Below are 20,608 nucleotides of genomic sequence, written 5' to 3'. Positions count from 1 at the left end.
GTGCTGGCAGACATGGCCAATATTATGAGGGAGGCAGTCACACAACAGCGGGCCCCTGCCACTAGCCAGACCTATGAACAACCTTCCACCTCCACTGCCGCTAGTGACCAGGAGTCCCCGCCACGGGACTCACAGGCCACCAGCACCCGTCCCCCTGCAGAAGGTGAACCACCCCGCAAATGTTCCCTGCGATCCAGACAGAAGTCAGAGACACTTGCCAAGACCCCCGCCAAAAAATGAGACTCTTCAGATTGTCACTCTTGTGTCCCATTCTGTCACTCTGTCCACCTTGAACTGCCATTGCTCCCCTTCCTATGTCCCCTTGGACAATGCACCTGTGCTACAAACGGACTGGAACAATACCCTGGACTTTCCTCCATCATCACCCCATCCCTGCATGCCCACAAACCCACCAACAGGCTCACATCCTTCCCCCGTGCATAGCCACAAACCCCTGCAATGAATCACAATGGCACAACACCACCCACAATGCACCTCCACTTCCCATGCAAAACGTAATGGCAACCCCACAATAGTTCCCTGCATGGCCCAACAGGTGAATACACAGCACAAAATAGGGCAGAGCTGTGCATCCTCATTCGAATTATTACATGTAACATACATGTCCATTCCCCCCCACAGGCACCACCACCCATGCCACCCTGACGGAAAGGCCAAGAAGTGCCAGTGCCCCACATGGAGACAGAGGTCCCACTCAGGACACTGGAGAGGGAAGTGTGGACAATGAGGAATACCCTGGCCCGTCACACAGTCCTGGATTGTCACCTTCCAGCAGCCCCACCCAGGACACCACTGATCAACCACAGCCTGCTCCAGGAACCGCTGTAACAGCAACAAAGTATCCACAAGGGATACTTTTCTTCTACAACTTCATCTCCAGCCAGAAACTGCAACAGTTTCCATGGTGTGCATGCTCTGAGGACTCCCTGTCTTCACCCTGCACCAGAAGGACTGAAGAAGTCTTATGTGGGGTGACAGAGTCCTCTCCTGACAACGAGTGTGCTCCTTGAAACACAGAGGGTGGACCCCATCAACACAGACTGTCCTGAGGTCCTGCTGTCGCAATTTGGAGGAGGTAACACCTGCCTTCCTCCAGAACGACAGTACCCCTGGGCACCTTGTCTTCTTCACCTCCTGAGGCCTCTGTACACGATTTGCAAAATTTCTTTTTACACAGGCTGGCGCAGGTCCCCAGCACTCTCTCCTGCAACGCTCAACTCACTGAGTTGTTCTCCGGCGGCGTGGGACCTTCCTGTGTAGTGCTGCACCAACCACATTTTGCACCTCCTTTGTCCCCATGTCCTGGGACTCCCGTGGATGCTATCTGGTGCTCTGAGAACTCTTATAAGTGCTGAGAGGCCCCTCTTCCTCCTCACATAGAGGTGAGGTCCCCAAGTCCCTCCTGGGTCCAGATAGTGCATAGTTGATGCAAAATGTGACTTTGCTTGAACCAAGGCTTGTTGGAGGAATCCAGTGCCAAAACTCACCTACATCCAACTTCACGATGTTGGACATCCTTTGCATCACGCAGGAACCTGCTGGCATCTTCCTAGGCTGCAGTCTTCGTCCAACCAGGGACTCTTCTTTTGCACCCTTTTCTGGGTTGGCAGGGGCTCCTGTCCTTCCTGGAACTTCTTTTGGCTTCTGGACTTGGTCTCCTTTTGCAGGTCTTCAGGTCCAGGAATCTACTGATTGTTGTTTACAGACTTGGTTGGTTCTTGCAATAATTCCTATCATGAGGTGTATTGTGTCCTAAGGAAACTTGCAGTACTTTACTCCTGCTTTTCTGGGCTCTAGGGTGGGGTAATGTTCTTACCTTTACTGTATTCTTACTCTCCCAGTGATTCTGCACATACTACACTTGTCTAGGAGTGAATTCGTGATTCGCATTCCACTTTCTTAGCATATGGTTTGTGTTGCCCCTAGACCTATTTTCTCCCCTTGCATTCTAAAGCTTTTCCTATTGATTGCACTATCCTATGTCTAATTACTTACCTTATTTTGGAGTCTAGTGTATATATTGTGGATAATACATACCTCGAGCAGGAGTATTGCCTCTAAGATATTTTTTGTATTGTGTCACCCAAATAAACTACCTTCATTTTTGGTAACACTGAGTATTGTCTTTACTTGTGTGTAAGTACTGTGTAACTATAAGTGGTATTGCATGAGCTTTGCATGTCTCCTAGTTCAGCCTAAGCTGCTCTGCTATAGCTACCTCTATCAGCCCAAGCTGCTAGAACACTGCAACATTTCACTAATAAGGGATAACTGGACCTGGTATAAGGTGTAAGTACCCAAGGTACCCACTACAAACCAGGCCAGCCTCCTACACCTATCACCCAGCCACCAACACCTCTGGCCAAATGACCCCACACCAGTGTCTCCAGTCCACAGACTTGCAGACCAGAAGTACAGAGGTCAGATTCACCACCTACTAACAGGCAGGATGATAATGCCAGATCTGTGCAGGTGACACCGCCACAAGGGGCTAGGCCCAGTGGGAGGGCATCAGTAGCCCAGGGGGGAGGCCAAAGGATGGATGCTGCAGCCCAGGAGGTGATCTCTGAGGTCCTGGGAGCATACCACCATACACAAGACAAGACGGGCCAGATCCTGGTCACCCTGGAACAGTCAAAGGCTGCAGATAGCCCAACAACAAGAGACCATGGAGCAATGGAAACAACTTAATGCCATCATGGCCACTATTGCAGGGGTGCTGCAGTACCAATATCTAACCCAGCCTGAGACACCCACAAACCAGGAAGCCCCTACCACTGTCCAGGACAAAGACCAGCCCTCAACATCAGCAGGAGCAACTGGTGTAGTGGCACTGGCAGAGGACACACACCCCCACCCGTGCAGCCCAGCACCAGACCCTCAAATGGTCCCTCAGACCCAGATATGGCAAAGGAACACCTGCCTAGACCAAGGCTCCCACTAAGAAGTGACTCTGACATGGACTGTCTCCCAAGTGTGCCATTGTGCTACCATCCGCACCCACCAACAACAACTTGCAAGGGACATATGGACCAATACCCACTGCCACCAATCACTGATTCTACGTACCTACTATAGACATCCACCATTAGGCCACTCCCTATCACTGTACAACGCACCAATGCATTTGTGACACCAAATAAAACACATGTACACCAATTTACATGCCATTGTAAATGTGAATGCATGTGCCAGTCAATTCCATAATCAGACCTTTATTGCAAGGATGGTACCCCACCCACAACATTGTCTGGAGTAAACCAAAATGTACACCATGTATGTTTCCATGGCACCTGGGACCTAATTTTTCAGGTCACAGTGTCAATGACTACAGAGCCCACATCACCAAAAACATAAGTCAGACAGACATTATGCAGTGCAGACGAAACCAGTGGGGTATGATAGGCATAGACCTTTTGGGAGACTCATGGAAAGGGTCCACCTTATTGACCTTTGCGGCACTTCAGAGGGAATATCACCTGGCAGACTCAGAACGGTACAGATATCTATAGGTGTTGCATGCCCTTGCGGTACATGTTACTGGGGACACATAAATAGTGGAGTCGGCACTGCTGGAAGATCGACTCCTCTTAGATCCTATGCCTGATAAAGCCATCTCCCTCATTACAAACGAAAATGACACTCAACGCACTTTAAGGGATAGGTGAATAGCAGATCAGGGTGAGGTAGACAAAGAGGAATGGTGGGAGGCTGTAGGGAGTCCACACATTATTGCAGTACGAGCAGGGTTTCGGCTGATTCAGCTCTGATACTACACAGGTCCTATTACTCCAGAACACTCTGGTACAGGATTGGAAGGGGACATTCCAGCCACTGTCTGTGGTGCTGTGGCCAGGAGGGAACATTCATACATTTACTTTGGGCCTGCCTGGCCATTCAGACCTACTGGGGTGGAGTGACATGAAGTAATGTCATGGGTTCTGAGCTTAGAGGTCCCGCTTAATGCCAAGTGGCTTCTGTTGAACACAGAAGGTGAGCAGACCTGGCCCAAATATATGAAATTGAGGTTAGTGGTTGGTGCTGGTGGGGGGTAACTGAAACATGGAATGGACACGGGGTGCCACTGTGCTCTCCAGGGTCCCTCAATGAACATCAAACTTGGACTGATGTCAACAGATGGGGAAAGAGCATCAGAAGCCCACAAAAATGGAAAAGGGTCTGGAGTGGCGCGAGTGCCTATTGGAGTCAGTAACACTTGTGGTATTCGGCAGGTTGGTAATGCTAAGACTACAGTGATGTGGATGCATACTAATTATTTAGGGCCTGATTCAGACCCTGGCGGCCGGTGACCGCCAGGGTCACCGGCCACGGGAGCACCGCCGAGAGACCGGCGGTGCTCCAAAGGGCATTCTGACCGCGGCGGTTCTGCCGCGGCCAGAAAGGGTAAACCGGCGGTCTCCCGCCGGTTTACCGCAAGCTGCGCCGCCATGGGGGATTCTGACACCCCCTACCGCCATCCTGTTCCTGGCGGTTCGCCCGCCAGGAACAGGATGGCGGTAGGGGGTGCCGCGGGGCCCCTGGGGGCCCCTGCCGTGCCCATGCCAATGGCATGGGCACGGCAGGGGCCCCCGTAAGAGGGCCCCACTGTGTATTTCAGTGTCTGCCTAGCAGACACTGAAGTACGCGACGGGTGCAAACTGCACCCGTCGCACATGCCCACTCCGCCGGCTCCATTCGGAGCCGGCTTCCTCGTGGGGAGGGGTTTCCCGCTGGGCTGGCGGGCGGCCTTCTGGCGGTCGCCCGCCAGCCCAGCGGGAAAGCCAGAATGGCCTCCGTGGTCTTTCGACCGCGGAGCGGCCATATGGCGGTTCCCTCCAGGCGGGCGGCGACCGCCGCCCGCCGGGGTCAAAATGACCCCCTTAGTTTTTCAGCATCTGTGTCCTGAGAAATGCTTTACAAAACTCTTGTATAAGACATTGCTACTTTTTTTTAGCTGTATTAATGACTGTATTCTGGTTTGCTGTTGCACTTGGAAAAATAATTCACTGAAATGCAGCAGCAAGTTGGTGCTCAAGAACGTTTGCACTTCTGAGAAAGAGCAGGCAACTTAGAGATCAAAAGTTTCTCTGGCAGATGTTAGTGTCACATATCTTTGAAGAAATATTCTTTTAGTCGTCTTATTAAAGTTAATTTTAGATATAGTTATTGTTGATCACAAGGTAATGCCCTCAGTCATGTGTTTAGGAGGATATAAGATATTTCTTCAGCAAGTTACAACCTTTAACCCCTTCTGTGCCCAGGACGTAACCATTACGTCTTGGGCACAGAGCCCAGAGGGAGCGCTAGTGCTCCCTCTGTGGGATTCCCCCCAATCCCCCCCAAGGCAGGGATGGAAGGAGAAGCCCTTCCCCTTCCACCCCCAACCTACCCCCACCCCCGCCTGTGACGTCAGCACATGATCGTGCACTGATTGTCACAGGGCCTCCTCCCATCGTGCTGGAAACTCAGCTTCCAGCGCGATCGAAAGAGAAATGCAAAGCATTTCTCTTTCGATCACGTGGGGGAGGCCCAGAGAGGCTTCAAAGGGAAGGAAAGGAAAGCAATCTGGCTTTTGAAGTGCCCACTAGACACCAGGGATTTATTTAAAAAAATGAAACTGGCATGAGGGAGTGACCCCTTGGGCAAGGGTCGCTCCAAGGGGGGGCATTTTTTTTTAAGGCCTTTTCTGCCCTCCCTGGTGGCAGAAACCTCTAGGTACCAGGGATAATTTTTTGTTTTTTGTTGTTTTTGTTTTCTTTTTTATTTTATAGGTGGGGAGCGACCCCTTAGGCAAGGGTCGCTCCCGTAGGGGGCAAATTATATTTAGGCCATTTCTGTCCCCCTTGGGGGTAGATTGGACTATTTTTATGAGGCCAATCTGCCCCCAAGGGGGACAGAAACCACTAGACACCAGGGAGTTTATTTATTTTTTCGTGAATTTCAAATAAGGGGAGCGACCCCTTAGGCAAGGGTCGTTCCCCTGGGGTGGGGGTATTTATTTTAGGCCATTTCTGCCCCCTTGGGGGGCAGAAACCACTAGGCACCGGGGATGTTTGTTGTTGTTTTACAGGTGGGGAGCGACCCCTTAGGCAAGGGTCGCTCCCCTGGAGGGGCAAATTGTATTTAGGCCATTTCTGCCCACTTTGTGGGGCAGATCGGCTGATTTTAGGTCAATCTGCCCCCAGAGGGGGCAGAAACCTCTAGGCACCAGGGCTGATTTTTTTGTGTGTTTTTTTTTTTTTTTTTTTTTTTTGGAGATGGGGAGCGACCCATTAGGCAAGGGTCGCTCTCCTGGGGGGCAAATTGTAATTAGGGCATTTCTGCCCCCCGTGGGGGCAAATCAGTCGATTTTAGGTCAATCTGCCCCCAAGGGGGGCAGAAACAACTAGGCACCGGGGATCTTTTTTTTTGCGCCAATGTCACACAGGGGTGACCCCGTACACAAGGGTCGCTCCCCGGGGGGGTAAATTTATTTTAGGCCATTTCTGCCCCTCCCCCCCCCCCCCGGGGACGGCTGAGCTAGAGGCCAAAATCCACAGGTAGGCACTTTGCAAAAAACACCTCTGTTTTCTGTGAAAAAATGTGATGTGTCCACGTTGTGTTTAGGGCCATTTCCTTTCGTGGGCGCTAGGCCTACCCACACAAGTGAGGTACCATTTTTATCAGGAGACTTGGGGGAACGCTGGGTGGAAGGAAATTTGTGGCTTCTGTCAGATTCCAGAACTTTCTGTCACCGAAATGAGAGGAAAAGGTGTTTTTTTGGCCAAATTGTGAGGTTTGTAAAGGATTCTGGGTAACAGAACCTGGTCAGAGCCCCACAAGCCACCCCATTTTGGATTCTCTTAGGTGTGTAGTTTTCATAAATGCACTGGTTTGCTAGGTTTCCCCAGGTGCCGGCTGAGCTAGAGGCCAAAATCCACAGCTAGGTACTTTGTAAAAAACACCTCTGTTTTCTGTGAAAAAATGTGATGTGTCCACTTTGTGTTTTGGGCCATTTTCTTTTGTGGGCGCTAGGCCTACCCACACAAGTGAGGTACCATTTTTATCGGGAGACTAGGGGGAATGCTGGGTGGAAGGAAATTTGTGGCTCCTCTTAGGTTCCAGAACTTTCTGTCACCGAAATGAGAGGAAAAAGTGTTTTTTGGGTCAAATTTTGAGGTTTGCAAAGGATTCTGGGTAACAGAACCCGGTCAGATCCCCACAAGTCACCCCATCTTGGATTCCCCTAAGTGTCTAGTTTGCAAGAATGCGATGGTTTGCTAGGTTTCCCCAGGTGCCGACTGAGCTAGAGGCCAAAATCCACAGGTAGGCACTTTGCAAAAAACACCTCTGTCTTCTGTGAAAAAATGTAATGTGTCCACGTTGTGTTTTAAGCCATTTCCTTCCGTGGGCGCTAGGCCTACCCACACAAGTGAGGTACCATTTTTATCGGGAGACTTGTGGGAACACAGAATAGCAAAACAAGTGTTATTGCCCCTTGTCTTTCTCTAAATTTTTTCCTTCCAAATGTAAGGCAGTGTGTAAAAAAGACGTCTATTTGAGAAATGCCCTGTAATTCACATGCTAGTATGGGCACCCCGGAATTCAGAGATGTGCAAATAACCACTGCTTCTCAACACCTTATCTTGTGGCCATTTTGGAAATACAAAGGTTTTCTTGATACCTATTTTTAACTTTTTATATTTCAGCAAATGAATTGCTGTATACCCGGTACAAAATAAAAACCCATTGCAAGGTGCAGCTCATTTATTGGCTCTGGGTACCTAGAGTTCTTGATGAACCTACATGCCCTATATATCCCTGCAACCAAAAGCGTCCAGCTGACATAACGGTATATTGCTTAAAAAAATATGACATCGCAGGAAAAACTTACAGAGTAGAACGTGGAGAAAAATGGCTGTTTTTTTCACCTCAATTTCAATATTTTTTTATTTCAGCTGTTATTTTCTGTAGGAAACACTTGTAGGATCTACAGAAATGACCCCTTGCTGAATTCAGAATTTTGTCTACTTTTCATAAATGTTTAGCTTTCTGGGAACCAGCATTGGTTTCTTACCCATTTTCGTCACTAACTGGAAGGAGGCTGAAAGCACAAAAAATAGTAAAAATGGGGTATGTCCCAGTAAAAGTTCATAATTGTATTGAAAAATTGGGTTTTCCAATTCAAGTCTGCCTGTTCCTGGAATCTGGGAAGCTGGTGATTTTAGCACCGCAAACCCTTTGTTGATGCCATTTTCAGGGAAAAAACCACAAGCCTTCTTCTGCAGCCCCTTTTTCCCATTTTTCTTTTTTATATGAAATCTTCACTGTATTTTGGCTAATTTCTTGGCCTCCTTCTGGTGAACCAACAAAGTCTGGTTACCTCTAGAATCCCTGGGGTGTTGGAAAAAAAGGATACAAATTTGGTGTGGGTAGCTCATGTGAACAAAAAGTTATGAGGGCCTATGCGCAAACTGCCCCAAATAGCCAAAAAAAGGCTCGCCACAGGAGGGGGAAAAGGCCTGGCAGCAAAGGGGTTAAAACAGTCTCAATATAAGGGACACCTGGCTTCATTCCTTAGCAACCTTGATCTTTCCGAATCAAGTAACTTCCATTAGAAAGTAATGAAAAAACTGGCTTAATCAAGGGTACAGAAACTCCCTTCAAATAACATGGTACGTTAGCCATGGATGTACTGCATACTCTATATAGTGTTATCTCTTTACAAATTAATGAACAGCCAATATACATTTTGCATTCACTTCCACTAAGAAAAATGTCTCTGTCTCCACTCACACATTTGTTATCAAAAGAATGAAACATGATGTGAAATGAATTGTAGAAATCAGTAAAGAAAGGAAACAATGGATTAACCATATATCTGAAGGCGTTCCAGCTACTGTGAAGGGCAGTTCCTCTGCATGTTCCACATTAATCAGAGTGTAGGTCGCATCTTTATTTGCTATCACCTGTTGGATATGTGACAGGTTATAAGGTAAAACCCATTCTATTGCATGCAGATATTTCCATGGTATGCTGGTTAATTTTAAAACCTGCAATGTCCAACTCAATTGAAAAATCAGTCTTAATTGACTTTGGCCATATAAAAGCGCAGACATGTCATTTTGTATGAGATCAAATGCAGAAGACAGAATATTGTTCAATTCATATAAACGAGTAAACAATGTAGTCATGCAATTATCAACAGCAGACAATGCTTTTGATAAATTCTACTTATCAATTTTACACAAATGTTTATCAGCTTCTTGTGAAATTTTCTAAATTGAATGGAAATGAAATATATGTTAAGCACAGAGCGGGGATATGTGGGACCTAATAAAAAAAAACTGCCTCGTGGGGTGTGTCGAGGTGAGCGTTTTCCCTTCGAAGTCCTGTTTCTGCCGTGTTTTTGTTCGTGGTGAATCCGCCCCAGAAAAGGTGGCAGATTGGTAGGTTGTGATACTGTGGGCGGTACATTGTCCTCCGCCTGTCTGTTGGCGGTGACCGCTGTGCTGTTTGTTTGTACCACCGTGGCAGTCGGAGTGTTAAAGTGGCTGTCTTTGTTGGAGGTTTCTGCCACGGTCGTAATTCCATTTTATTTTTACCGCCGGCCTGTTGGCGGTCTTACCCCCACTTTAACACCGACACCAGGGTTGTAATGACCTCCATAATCTCTTTCTGAATGCAGCTCATACCTTTGAAACTTAAAGCTTAGAACTCACACAGCATACTTTAATTATATGATGAATGATTACTGAATGACAACAATGCACCTTAAATTCTATTTTCTCCAGTGGCTATAGGCCATGTAACATATTTATTCATGTTGCTTTCCAAACCTTGTTTGCCTCCTTGAACAAACAGTGCACTTCTGGGGGAAACCCTGAACACTCTTTTGGGTGTTCCTCCGAGATACCTTCTAGGGCACTCTGTTGCTGACCAAAAGGTTCACCTCCTCAGCAAGTTTCCTGGGGTCAATCAGCTTGCTATCAACTAGGTGTTAGCTCAGCTTTGGAAAATAGATATCAAACATCTGCTCCCTCAGAATGAGGTTGTACATTTCAGTGAAATAATCTACCTTGCTGCCCCTCTTTCGGTCCTTCAGCGTCATGCTAGAGTAGCCACAAAAATTCACCCAGGTCTGTGTAGGAAGTTTGTGGCTACCCCTGAACTTCTGCCTTTATCTCTCAAGGGTCCACAAGCTACCTTCCCTTACCCTCAGGAACCCTGTGCACCCTGAGAGCCACTTTATAATCTGTCAATGTCGTCTCCAACCACATAGTAGGGCACTAAATCCTTTGGTATGTAGACCCTCCCTTCTCCACTGTACATTGCAGGTATGATGTCACCATTGCTGCCAGACTTCACATGTTTGGCTTGAATGTCCAGCTTCTTCACTTTAAGCTTGTGTGCGATTATTCTTTCTTCCAGCATCAATTTAGCTAGCTCCTGCTTCTGCTTGAGCTTCCTCTCCTCCCTCCTGTCCTCCAGCTCCTGTGGTGACAGGCCTTTGGCATGGGGCAAAGGTAAGCAAGTAGGTAACTCCAAAGGCAGTTGATAATTAAAAAAAGTATTTACCAGGAGAAGCAGTAGAAACTTGTAAACTCACATCAGAATAGTATCCTGTGTTGGTAGTAGTAACAGACATGAGTGCAAATTCAGCATCAGAAGACCCCAATTAGGGAGTACAAATATTAGGACTGCGTAATGCATTTTTAGGGATCTCTACAGGGTAGGGAGAGGAGATAAGGAACTACCCAAATACCCTTGCGGCCTAATGTCAAGAACTGGCCTCATGATGTAACTTGATTAAATCAATCAAAAGTTCTTGTTTCTGTTCACAGCCAGCAAACGCTGGCAAAATCACAGTTCAAGTCCCTTAAACAGCTCGGACAGGGACTGGAACTTGGTAGGACAGGGGAAATTCTTCTTCATTTGTGATCTTCCCAGACTAGATTCCCAACTTTAGGAATCCAGCCAGAAGTTGCTGATTGCTCATTCACTTTGTCAGTGGCAGAATGTTTAGTAATCAAATTTGAGAGCTCATGTTGGAAGTGTTATAATTCCTGCAAAACAGTGAAACGTTTATGATGTCAAAGGATGCATCTGCCTCTACTGTGCCAGGGTTATTGTGATCTTGAGCATACACTTGGACCACGAAAAGCATCTCATAGAGGGTCCAACCACCCAAAGGTCTTCTAGAATGAGTATTTAAAGATCTCTAGACTCCACACAGGTGATGTGTCCAGCTACGTCCTGAACTTAATGCTCTAGCTGTTAAGAAATGCTTTGAGTCACATTTCTTCTGTTTCACTATCACATTTCTGTGAGGATGGTAGTGGGTTGAATAATGCATAGCACAGCAATAGCCAGGGCTCTTATGGTATCCCAATAAGCCTTAGAGGGAAAAGCCTTTCCCTGGTCCGAGTAGAAGGGCGATACTGCATATGTATTGATAAAGGCCTGCAAATCATTAATAACAGTATCACATCAGCTGATTTATGTGGCCATATTCATAGAAATTGAGAACATGAATCAATAGCCAATAAAATACATTTATATGTACCATCCATATGCAGAGGTCTGCAATGATCTAAATAGAAGCATTGAGACGAGCAGGGGTATCTGTGGTTGCTGTGCAATGATGGAACTTTTAATTTGTTGACAATTTCTCAACAAAGGACATATTCTTTGGTCTGTTTATAAAGACCCTGCCACCAGTAGCATTTCTGTTACAAGGAAATTGTGGCAGCCACACCAGCATGGGCAGAAGCTAATCCTTCATGTGCAGCAATTATTAATTCTAACCATCAGTCCTAGTTGGGTATGTGGGTAAAACAGATATGAACATTTTGCTGGGTAATTTTTGGGTAGGGGCATGTCCCTAACCGAAGCATGGGCACAGCATTATTGTCACCATCTATTAGTGTATGATAATGAGTAATCACAGCTACTACAACATCTGAACAACTGCCTAGCAGCTTCAACAGCCAATTAATTTCCTACATCATGTACTCCAATACATTTATGAATCAATGTGTGAATGACATGAACCCATGGCAAAACATCTTTAAGAGCTGCCTCTTTCCCCAAAGCAACTTATGCTTGATAGCATTAACTTTAGAGTGTCTCAGTCAATTCAAGCACCAATAATGTAAATTGTCATTATATGACTTTATGCAGCCATAGGAATCACACACTATACGTGTTGGGAATTTTGGATCTGTATTCCGCAGTGCCAGAACCAAAGCTTTCAATTGGGCCAGATGTTCAGTACAGTCACCCAAAGTTTCTGTATATGTTTTATGTGCCTGATATTCACCATCTTTCAAGACACCCTTCACTGCAGCACATGCTGCAGAGTATGTATGCTTAGTACCTACCACAGGCTGGGCTGAGCCATGAGTATGTATTATGTAATCATATTGATCTACAGGCAAAATTTCATTTGACATTGGGTATTCCTGTTCATACTGAAAAATTCCTGTGCTCTTAGTGTCGGGTAAAAAATGTAATCTATATCAGTATCTGTCAAGAAAATGGCCCACTGCATCCGTCGTGGATATACGCCTTTCTTGTTGGGAACGCTCACCTTTGTGACTGCCTCTGAGGCTGAATTTATGTATTTTCCCTGACCCAATCGGCATTCCTTCAGTACAGCTGCTTGAACTGCATGCAGAATGTTGTGTGTTGATGCAAAATACATTTCTGCATTAGGATATAAATATAATTTGTATGTAATTGTTATAGTTTCACTTTCATGAAAGGTGGCATTTGTAGGCTGTAGAACCCACAATTATGTGGATTACTAAATTAGTGGTGTTAACACACTTATGTAAATGTTTGGATGCAGGCATGTCTGTTTGCAATTTTCTGAGAACAGTAGTCTGTTCTGTAGTCCAGTGTTTGTCTGAACAATAAGGACAAATTAAATCGTACAACGGTTTAACCTGTTGCGCATAATCTGGTATTTATGCTGTAACAAAGTTTAGAAACCCTAAAAGTTATCGTAGCTTTTTTAACATATTTGGAGGTTGTAAGAGAGCACAATTCTTTATTTAAGAAGTATGTTGCAAGGCTTCTGGCTTCATTTGATAATTCATATCCTAGAAATAGGACACTAAGTAAAGCAATTTTCAGATTTTGGAAAACTGAATTTATAGACATGTTCAGTGAATTCTAGAACTATACAATCCACTCTGGCCACAGATGTATTTAGATCATCATCTGTGAGGTAAATGTCATCAATGTAAAACATTGCTTCTGAGTCAATATCTTATAAATTGAAGTTGAATGGGCAGCTAACAGACCTGAACTGCTCCTATATGCTTGAGGGATCAGATGGTGTTTTCTCTGAGTCCCTAAAGTGGTAAACTCCATCAAAACTCTGCTTTCGAGTAGTATATTTTGACAGAAAGAGCCATTGGAAATGTGTAATGTAATTTTGTATTTTTTTTGTAACAATATTGTTCATTAAAGCTGTATGGTGTGTATTTTGGATCGCAAAAGTCCTGGTATGACTGCTTAAATGTCTATAGTCTAAAACTATGCAATTGGAATGTTCTAGTTTAGCTATAGGAGATAAATGATCATTTGTAGAAGAGACAAGAGCTTCAATGACACCTTGATATTCTAATTGTGATAAATTTTCCCTAGCAGGGCATTTGAAGTCATGTTTCTTAGGGTATAGTGGCTGCACTTGCGGACTGGACTTTATAGGTATAATGTGATGAGGTGAGTCTTTATCCCAGCCTGCTTGATTGCAGTATAATGCTGGGGCTTCTGCAAGAGCCCATTCTGTGGCACATGCTTCTTTAACTTCTTCAGGAACAAGAGCAGATAAAGATGGTGTTAGAAATGGGGTCTTTGGTTGGCAGTCAGATGTCGAAGCAAGGTCCTCACTCTAGTCAGGGTAAAAGAGAATCACCCTCAGCTGTCCCCCGCTCACCCCTTTGATAGCGGGGCACGAGCAGACAGGCTTAATTTCAGATTAACTTAATGAAAACACTATAAAATGAAAAAACACCGGTTTAGAAAAATAGAGAATATTTATCTAAACAAAACAAGACCGAAATGACAAAAATCCAAGATGCACAAGTCAAGCTAATAATTAAAATGCAAAAAGAGTCTTCATGTTTTTTAAACACAACGCTATTGCTGTTAGCGTGAAAACGTACCTGAGTCGTGTCAAAAATAACCCCGCACAGGCGAGTGTGCGTCGAAAGGAACCTGCGATGCATCTATATCACTCAGAAGCGAGACCGTGCATCTTTTCTCCTGTAGTCGGGTCACATGCACCGTTTCTTCTCTCTGCAGGAGAGCGATGCATCAATCCAGACAAGCACTCTCGGTTCCAGGCAGACTTTGCATCATTTTTACACGTCAGCAATGTCTGCATCAGAAATCCTGCTGCACGGTGATCAAAAAAACGTGCAGTGTGGGTTGTGATTTCACAAGCTTCTGTCACCGATGCTGCATGTAGTTTCTCCAGCCGTGTACGTCAATCTCGCAGCTGCACTGCAGGCGGAGTATCGATTTCAGCTACAAAGCCAACAGCGCATTGGTTTTCTGGAGGTTGAGTCGAAATTTTTGCTGCAAGGCCCCAGGAACTGTATAGGGCACCGCTTAGCAGGACAGGAGTCTCAGCAGAGGCTCCAGGTTTTGGCAGGGAGAAGTCTTTGCTGTCCCAGAGACTTCAACAACAGGAGGCAAGCTCAATTTCAAGCCCTTGGAGAGTTCTTCACAAGCAGGAAGGCACACAAAGTCCAGTCTTTGTCCTCTTGCACAGGCAGAAGCAGCAACTGCAGGATAGCTCCACAAAGCACAGTCATAGGCAGGGCAGCTCTTCTTCCTCAGCTCTTCAGCTCTTCTCCAGGAAAAGGTTCCAGAAGTGATCTAAAGTCTGTGGTTTTGGGTGCCCTTCTTATACCCATTTTGCCCTTTGAAGTAGGCTTACTTCAAAGAAAAGTCTCTCCTGTTTGTGAAATCCTGCCTTGCCCAGGCCAGGCCCCAAACACACCCGGGGGTTGGAGACTGGATTGTATGTGGGAAGGCATAGCTCTTTCAGGTGTGGGCGACCGCTTCTCCCCTCCCTCCTAGCACAGATGTCTCATCAGGATATGCAGGCTACACCCCAGCTTCCTTTGTGTCACTGTCTAGAGAGAGGTACAAACAGCCAAACGGTCAAACTGACCCAGACAGGGAATCCACAAACAGGTGGATTCACAGAATGGTTTAAGCAAGAAAATGCTCACTTTCTAAAGGTGGCATTTTCAAACACACAATCTTAAAATCAACTTGACTAAAATATGTATTTTTAAATTGTGAGTTCAGAGACCCCAAACTCCACATCCACTCCCAAAGGGAATCTACACTTTAGTCATACTTAAAGGCGGCCCCCATGTTAACCTATGAGAGGTATATGCCTTGCAACATTGACAAACGAATTTAGCAGTATTTCACTGTTAGGCCATATAAAACACATTAGTATGTGTCCTACCTTAAACATACACTGCACCCTGCCCATGGGGCCACCTAAGGAGTGTCTTACTTGTAAAAAAAGGGAAGGTTTAGGCCTGGACTTGGGTACACTTGGCAAGTTGAATTGGCAGGTTAAAGCTGCACACACAGACATTGCAGTGGCAGGTCTGAGACAGGGATACTAATGTGGGTGGCGGCCCAACCAGTGCTGCAGGCCCACTAGTAGCATCTGATTTACAGGCCCTGGGTACCTCTAGTGCAATTTACTAGGGACTTACTAGTAATCAAATATGCCAGTCATGGATAAACCAATCAACAGTACAACTTACACACTTAAGCATGGGTTAGAAGTGATAAAGTGCTCAGAGTTCAAAAGCCAACAGGAACAGGTCAGAAAAATAGGAAGCAGGAGGAAAAAAGATTGGGAATGACCCTGCAAAGAGGGCGGTTTCCAACAGATGGTAAAATAACATCCTTCCATGGGGGACTTTTCTAACAAATTCAAGCCGTCAGTCTACTTTCGCCAAAAGAATGTAATATGCATTAGACAAGTTCTGACAGAATATTACTTTAATAGTACACAGTATATCACCCTCGATTTGGATATCCAAATCATAAAGTCTATCAGGAAGGCTTAGCCGATGATCTGGAGTTTAAAGGTTTATGATATCATTATTCAGTCTTGTTGCCAGAAACTCTTGAAGAGTCTGGCAAAATATTGTGACCTCTGCTGCACTGTCAAGCAGTGTTTTCACCCACGTCTTATTCAGAAGATGCGTCCTGAGAATTTGTGCCATATTTAGCAGAAATTCCTGCCACTTTCTTCTTAAATTGTGGTTTTTGTTGTGGAAGTTTGTCTTGCTCTTTTATGATGAGATCAGAGGAGCATTTTGAGTCTTTTTTCAGTTTCACATACTGTTCCTATCTGTGTTCGCTATGACTACGCTGAAAGGAATGAGAAGGGCATGTATCAGAACATTGATATCTATCAGGCTGTTTAACTGTATCATAGTTATGTAAATTGTAACGTTTCTCACTGGACTCCAGTTGCGGAGAGCCACTCCGTGTTTTATTTTTATCCTTATTTTTGTTTCTATGCCAGTGCTTTTCAGAAGACTCAAGTGTATGGTTGGGGGTATCTGTATCAGTTTTAATTTCTGTATTATCAGGCCTGGTGTCTAAATTGTCATCACCTACAGGTGCATAGGCCTCAGAATTGTTTTTAGGTAGCTAATGTTCCTCATCTGCTGGAGGAACCAATGTAAGACGTTGGCATATTGCCAAGGAAGCTATCTCCCCGTTAATGTTACTTGAAATCATTGAGGATACCGTAGCAAAATTGACCATTAATTTCATCCCCCAAATCCATGGCAGGGGCAGACTGAGTTCATTTTGAATATGCTTTTGAACTTCAGGAAAAACAGCAATTGATGGGGTACCATGAGTTATTGTATATATGGCAGCAAAGACAGTACCCCATGTGGAGCAATCTTCAAGTGGAAGACATAGGCCCTCATTATGAAATTGGTGGTAAATCCCACTTACCACCTCACTGACTGCAGCTGCTACGGATATCTGTTCACCATATTATGCCACACATACACCAATCGGTCACTATTCCGCCACAGACACAAATCCGTCACACCAAAGGTCAGTGATAGACTGGCAGTATCAAAACCCACACCGTCATGCCAACATAACTACGCCCACCACATTATGACCCACGAATGACCACGGCGGACATTCAACGGTGGTAAACCATTGGCGGTACATACCACCACGCTCAAAATCGACACACACATACAAAACAATACCACATTGGACAATTCAAACAACACACACCTGACACCCATACACACACCACACCCACACACCCAAACCACTATAAAACACACACACACAGTACCCACAACCCTTTACCATTCAAAACTATTGCCACCAGAAAAACAGTAAGACCACTGACACAACCGAGCCACACACTACTCACACCTATACACTACTCACACACCCCATATCACACAGCCGAATACTTTACCCAACACACCCTCACCTACACACCTCACTCAACCACCATGGCACCACAAAGACATCCCTGCTTCACAGAGGAGGAGCTAACGGTCATGTTGGAGGAAATCATCAGGGTAGAGCCACAGCTATTTGGAGCACAGGTGCAGCAGATATCGATAGCTAGGAAGATGGAGCTACGGTGGAGAATTGTGGACAGGGTCAATGCTGTGGGACAGCTGCCAAGAGCTAGGGATGACATCCAGGAAGAGGTGGAACGACCAACGGGGGAAGGTACGTTCCATTGTAGCAAGAAACCAGCTCACTGTACAGAGGACTGGCTGTGGACCTCCACCTCTTCCCCCACAACTAACAACATGGGAGGAGCAAGTCTTGGCAATCCTGCATCCTTAGGGCCTGGCCGGAGTAGGAGGAGGATTGGACTCTGGTAAGTCAACTCTCCCCTACTCTCCACTATTATCACCCCCCCTAGTGCATGTCATCACATACCCCCACCCTCACCATCACTCCCATCACTCCACCACTTCCAGCACACCCCGCCATCATATCTCACTTATCCCAATGCCAAGTCCTGCATGCTCTAACAATGCATGGACACCACTCACAGCCCTGTATGGACACTCAGCACTAAAGCATGCACAATATAGAGAACTAATGATCCCACCATACACCAGCGTACACAAGTGAAAGATGCCAGGGATAATACAACCAAAGAGGGCAAGTCACGGACGCCCAATATGTCAGACACAGAAACCATAATACATAATTTACATCACCACAGATACCCCAGCCAATGTCAGCGGAGAGAAGGTGCCAGCAATATCCTGTGCCCCCACAGAGGGGGCCCACAGTGATGACAGCAACTCTGGTCTTCTGGATCTGGATGACCAACCTTGCACATCAGGGACCGCTGGACAGCTGGTTACCCAGGCCCAGTCACACACAACCACAGAGCTGCCCCCATCAGGAAACACCACCACAGCACCCACCCAGCGTACCCTTACCTCTGTCCCCAGGACACGTCAATCAGCAGTGTGACTACCTCTACAGAGACACCAGGCCACACCTCATTCCCAAGACAATCAGGGACCTGGGTCAGTGGCAGTGGCCGCACAGTTCAGAGGACAGAGGCACAGGCTAACAAGGAAACTGGGAGGTGTGCTGTGCTCCAGGAGGAGGACAGGCCCAAGGAATTGATTCTCCAGGAGGCATCTGTAGAGATCCTGAGAGCACATCAACATTCCCTGGACACAATGGGCAAGATCCTGGACAATGTGCAGGAGAACAAGTGGCTGCAGGAGGGACAGTTCCAGGGGATCAGGGAGGACTTGCATGCCATCAACAACACCCTGATCTCCATAGCAGGGGTGCTGGCAGACATGGCCAATATTATGAGAGAGGCAGTCACACAACAGCGTGCCCCTGCCACTAGCCTGACCTCTGAAAAGCCTTCCACCTCCACCGCCGGTAGTGGCCAGGATGCCCTGCCACGGGACTCACAGGCCACCAGCACCCCTCCCCCTGCAGAAGGTGAACCACCCTGCAAAAGTTCCCTTCAATCCAGACAGAAGCCAGAGGTTGTCACCCTTGTGTCCCATTCTGTCACCCTGTCCACCTTGAACTGCCATTGCTCCCCTTCCTATGTTCCCTTAAGCAATGAACCTGTGCTACAAACGGACTGGAACAATACCCTGGACTTTCCTCCATCATCACCCCATCCCATTGCACTTGCCCCTCTATATTTTAGCACTTCAATAAACACCCTTGGAAAAAAAAAGAAGTATGGAGTAAGTCAAATTTTCAAGTCTGTATTTATTGAAACAGGTACAAACATTACAATTCAACTGTACAGAAAATGAGCGTGTATTAATGACCTGTAGCTGGCTGCAGTGACCACACCAGGTGCATATGTGAGGTCACCAACATCTGCTAAATGAATTTGCAATGGGTACAGTATGTGGGCATAGAAGTGTGAAAAATCAGCTTGCCAGTGCCACAGATATTCAAGCAAATGTTATAGAAAAGTGAAGTAACACTGTCTTACCTGTGTGTCATTGGAAGTATTGTCTGATCACTGATGTTCTGCTGTCCTCATCCTCATCCTCTGCCTCCTCATCCTCACTGTCCACAGGGTCCACTGTGGCCGCACGGGCATCTCCAGCCTCCTCCTCCTGCAGGAAAGGCACATGGTGTCTCAGGGCAAGGTTGTGCAACATGCATCATGCCACTAATATCTGGCAGACCTTCTTGGGTGAGTAGCACAGGGATCCACCTGTCAGATGCAGGCATCTGAGTCTGACCTTCAGGAGGCTGAAGGTTCTTTCAATTATACTTCTGGTTCGCCCATGGGCCTCATTACAACGTTCTTCTGCCCTTGTCCTAGTATTCCTCACAGGGACCAGCAGCCATGGTAGGTTGGGGTAACCAGAGTCACCTGCAAATTTTGAGGGACAACTTTTAGCCACACACTATCCCATATGGCCCACACCATACCCATACCCTAGCATCTACTGGGTGGGAACCAGGGCTCACCTAGTAGCCACACCCTGTGACTCTGTAGTTGGCCCATCATATTTGGGATGCTGCTATTCCTCAGGATAAAGGTATCATGCACAGACCCAGGATACTTAGCATTGACGTGGGAGGTACGTCAAAGCACACCATCTGTACATTCATAGAGTGGAAACTCTTCCGATTTCTGAACACCTGTTCATCCTGACGGGGGACAAATTCAATATGTGTTTCATCACTTGCCCCATTTATGTTGGGGATATGTCCCATTGCATAGAACTCGGCCTTCACTATGGCCAAATCTTCAACTTGTGGAAATACAGGTGGTCATTATGAACATGGCAGGAAACACTGCACGACCGCCGTGGTGACGTTGAACAGAAGATCGCCATTGACGGTGAACAGAAACCCACCATATAATAATGCCAAAAACAGAAACCTTCAAAAATTCTGCTACCTCCAGCCACCGCCAGGGCCCTTAATGGCAGAAAGGCTGCACACCCCACCCCGCCACCGCCAAGCACACAAATTCCCCGCCCTCCAAATAATAAAGCACAAATCACTGCAGCGGATAGTGGATGTCGAACGACCA

Source organism: Pleurodeles waltl, chromosome 2_1 (assembly GCF_031143425.1).
Source record: "Pleurodeles waltl isolate 20211129_DDA chromosome 2_1, aPleWal1.hap1.20221129, whole genome shotgun sequence".
NCBI classification, from domain to species: domain Eukaryota; kingdom Metazoa; phylum Chordata; class Amphibia; order Caudata; family Salamandridae; genus Pleurodeles; species Pleurodeles waltl.
The sequence above is the reverse complement of the archived record's forward strand: the minus strand, read 5'-3'. Positions refer to the sequence as shown.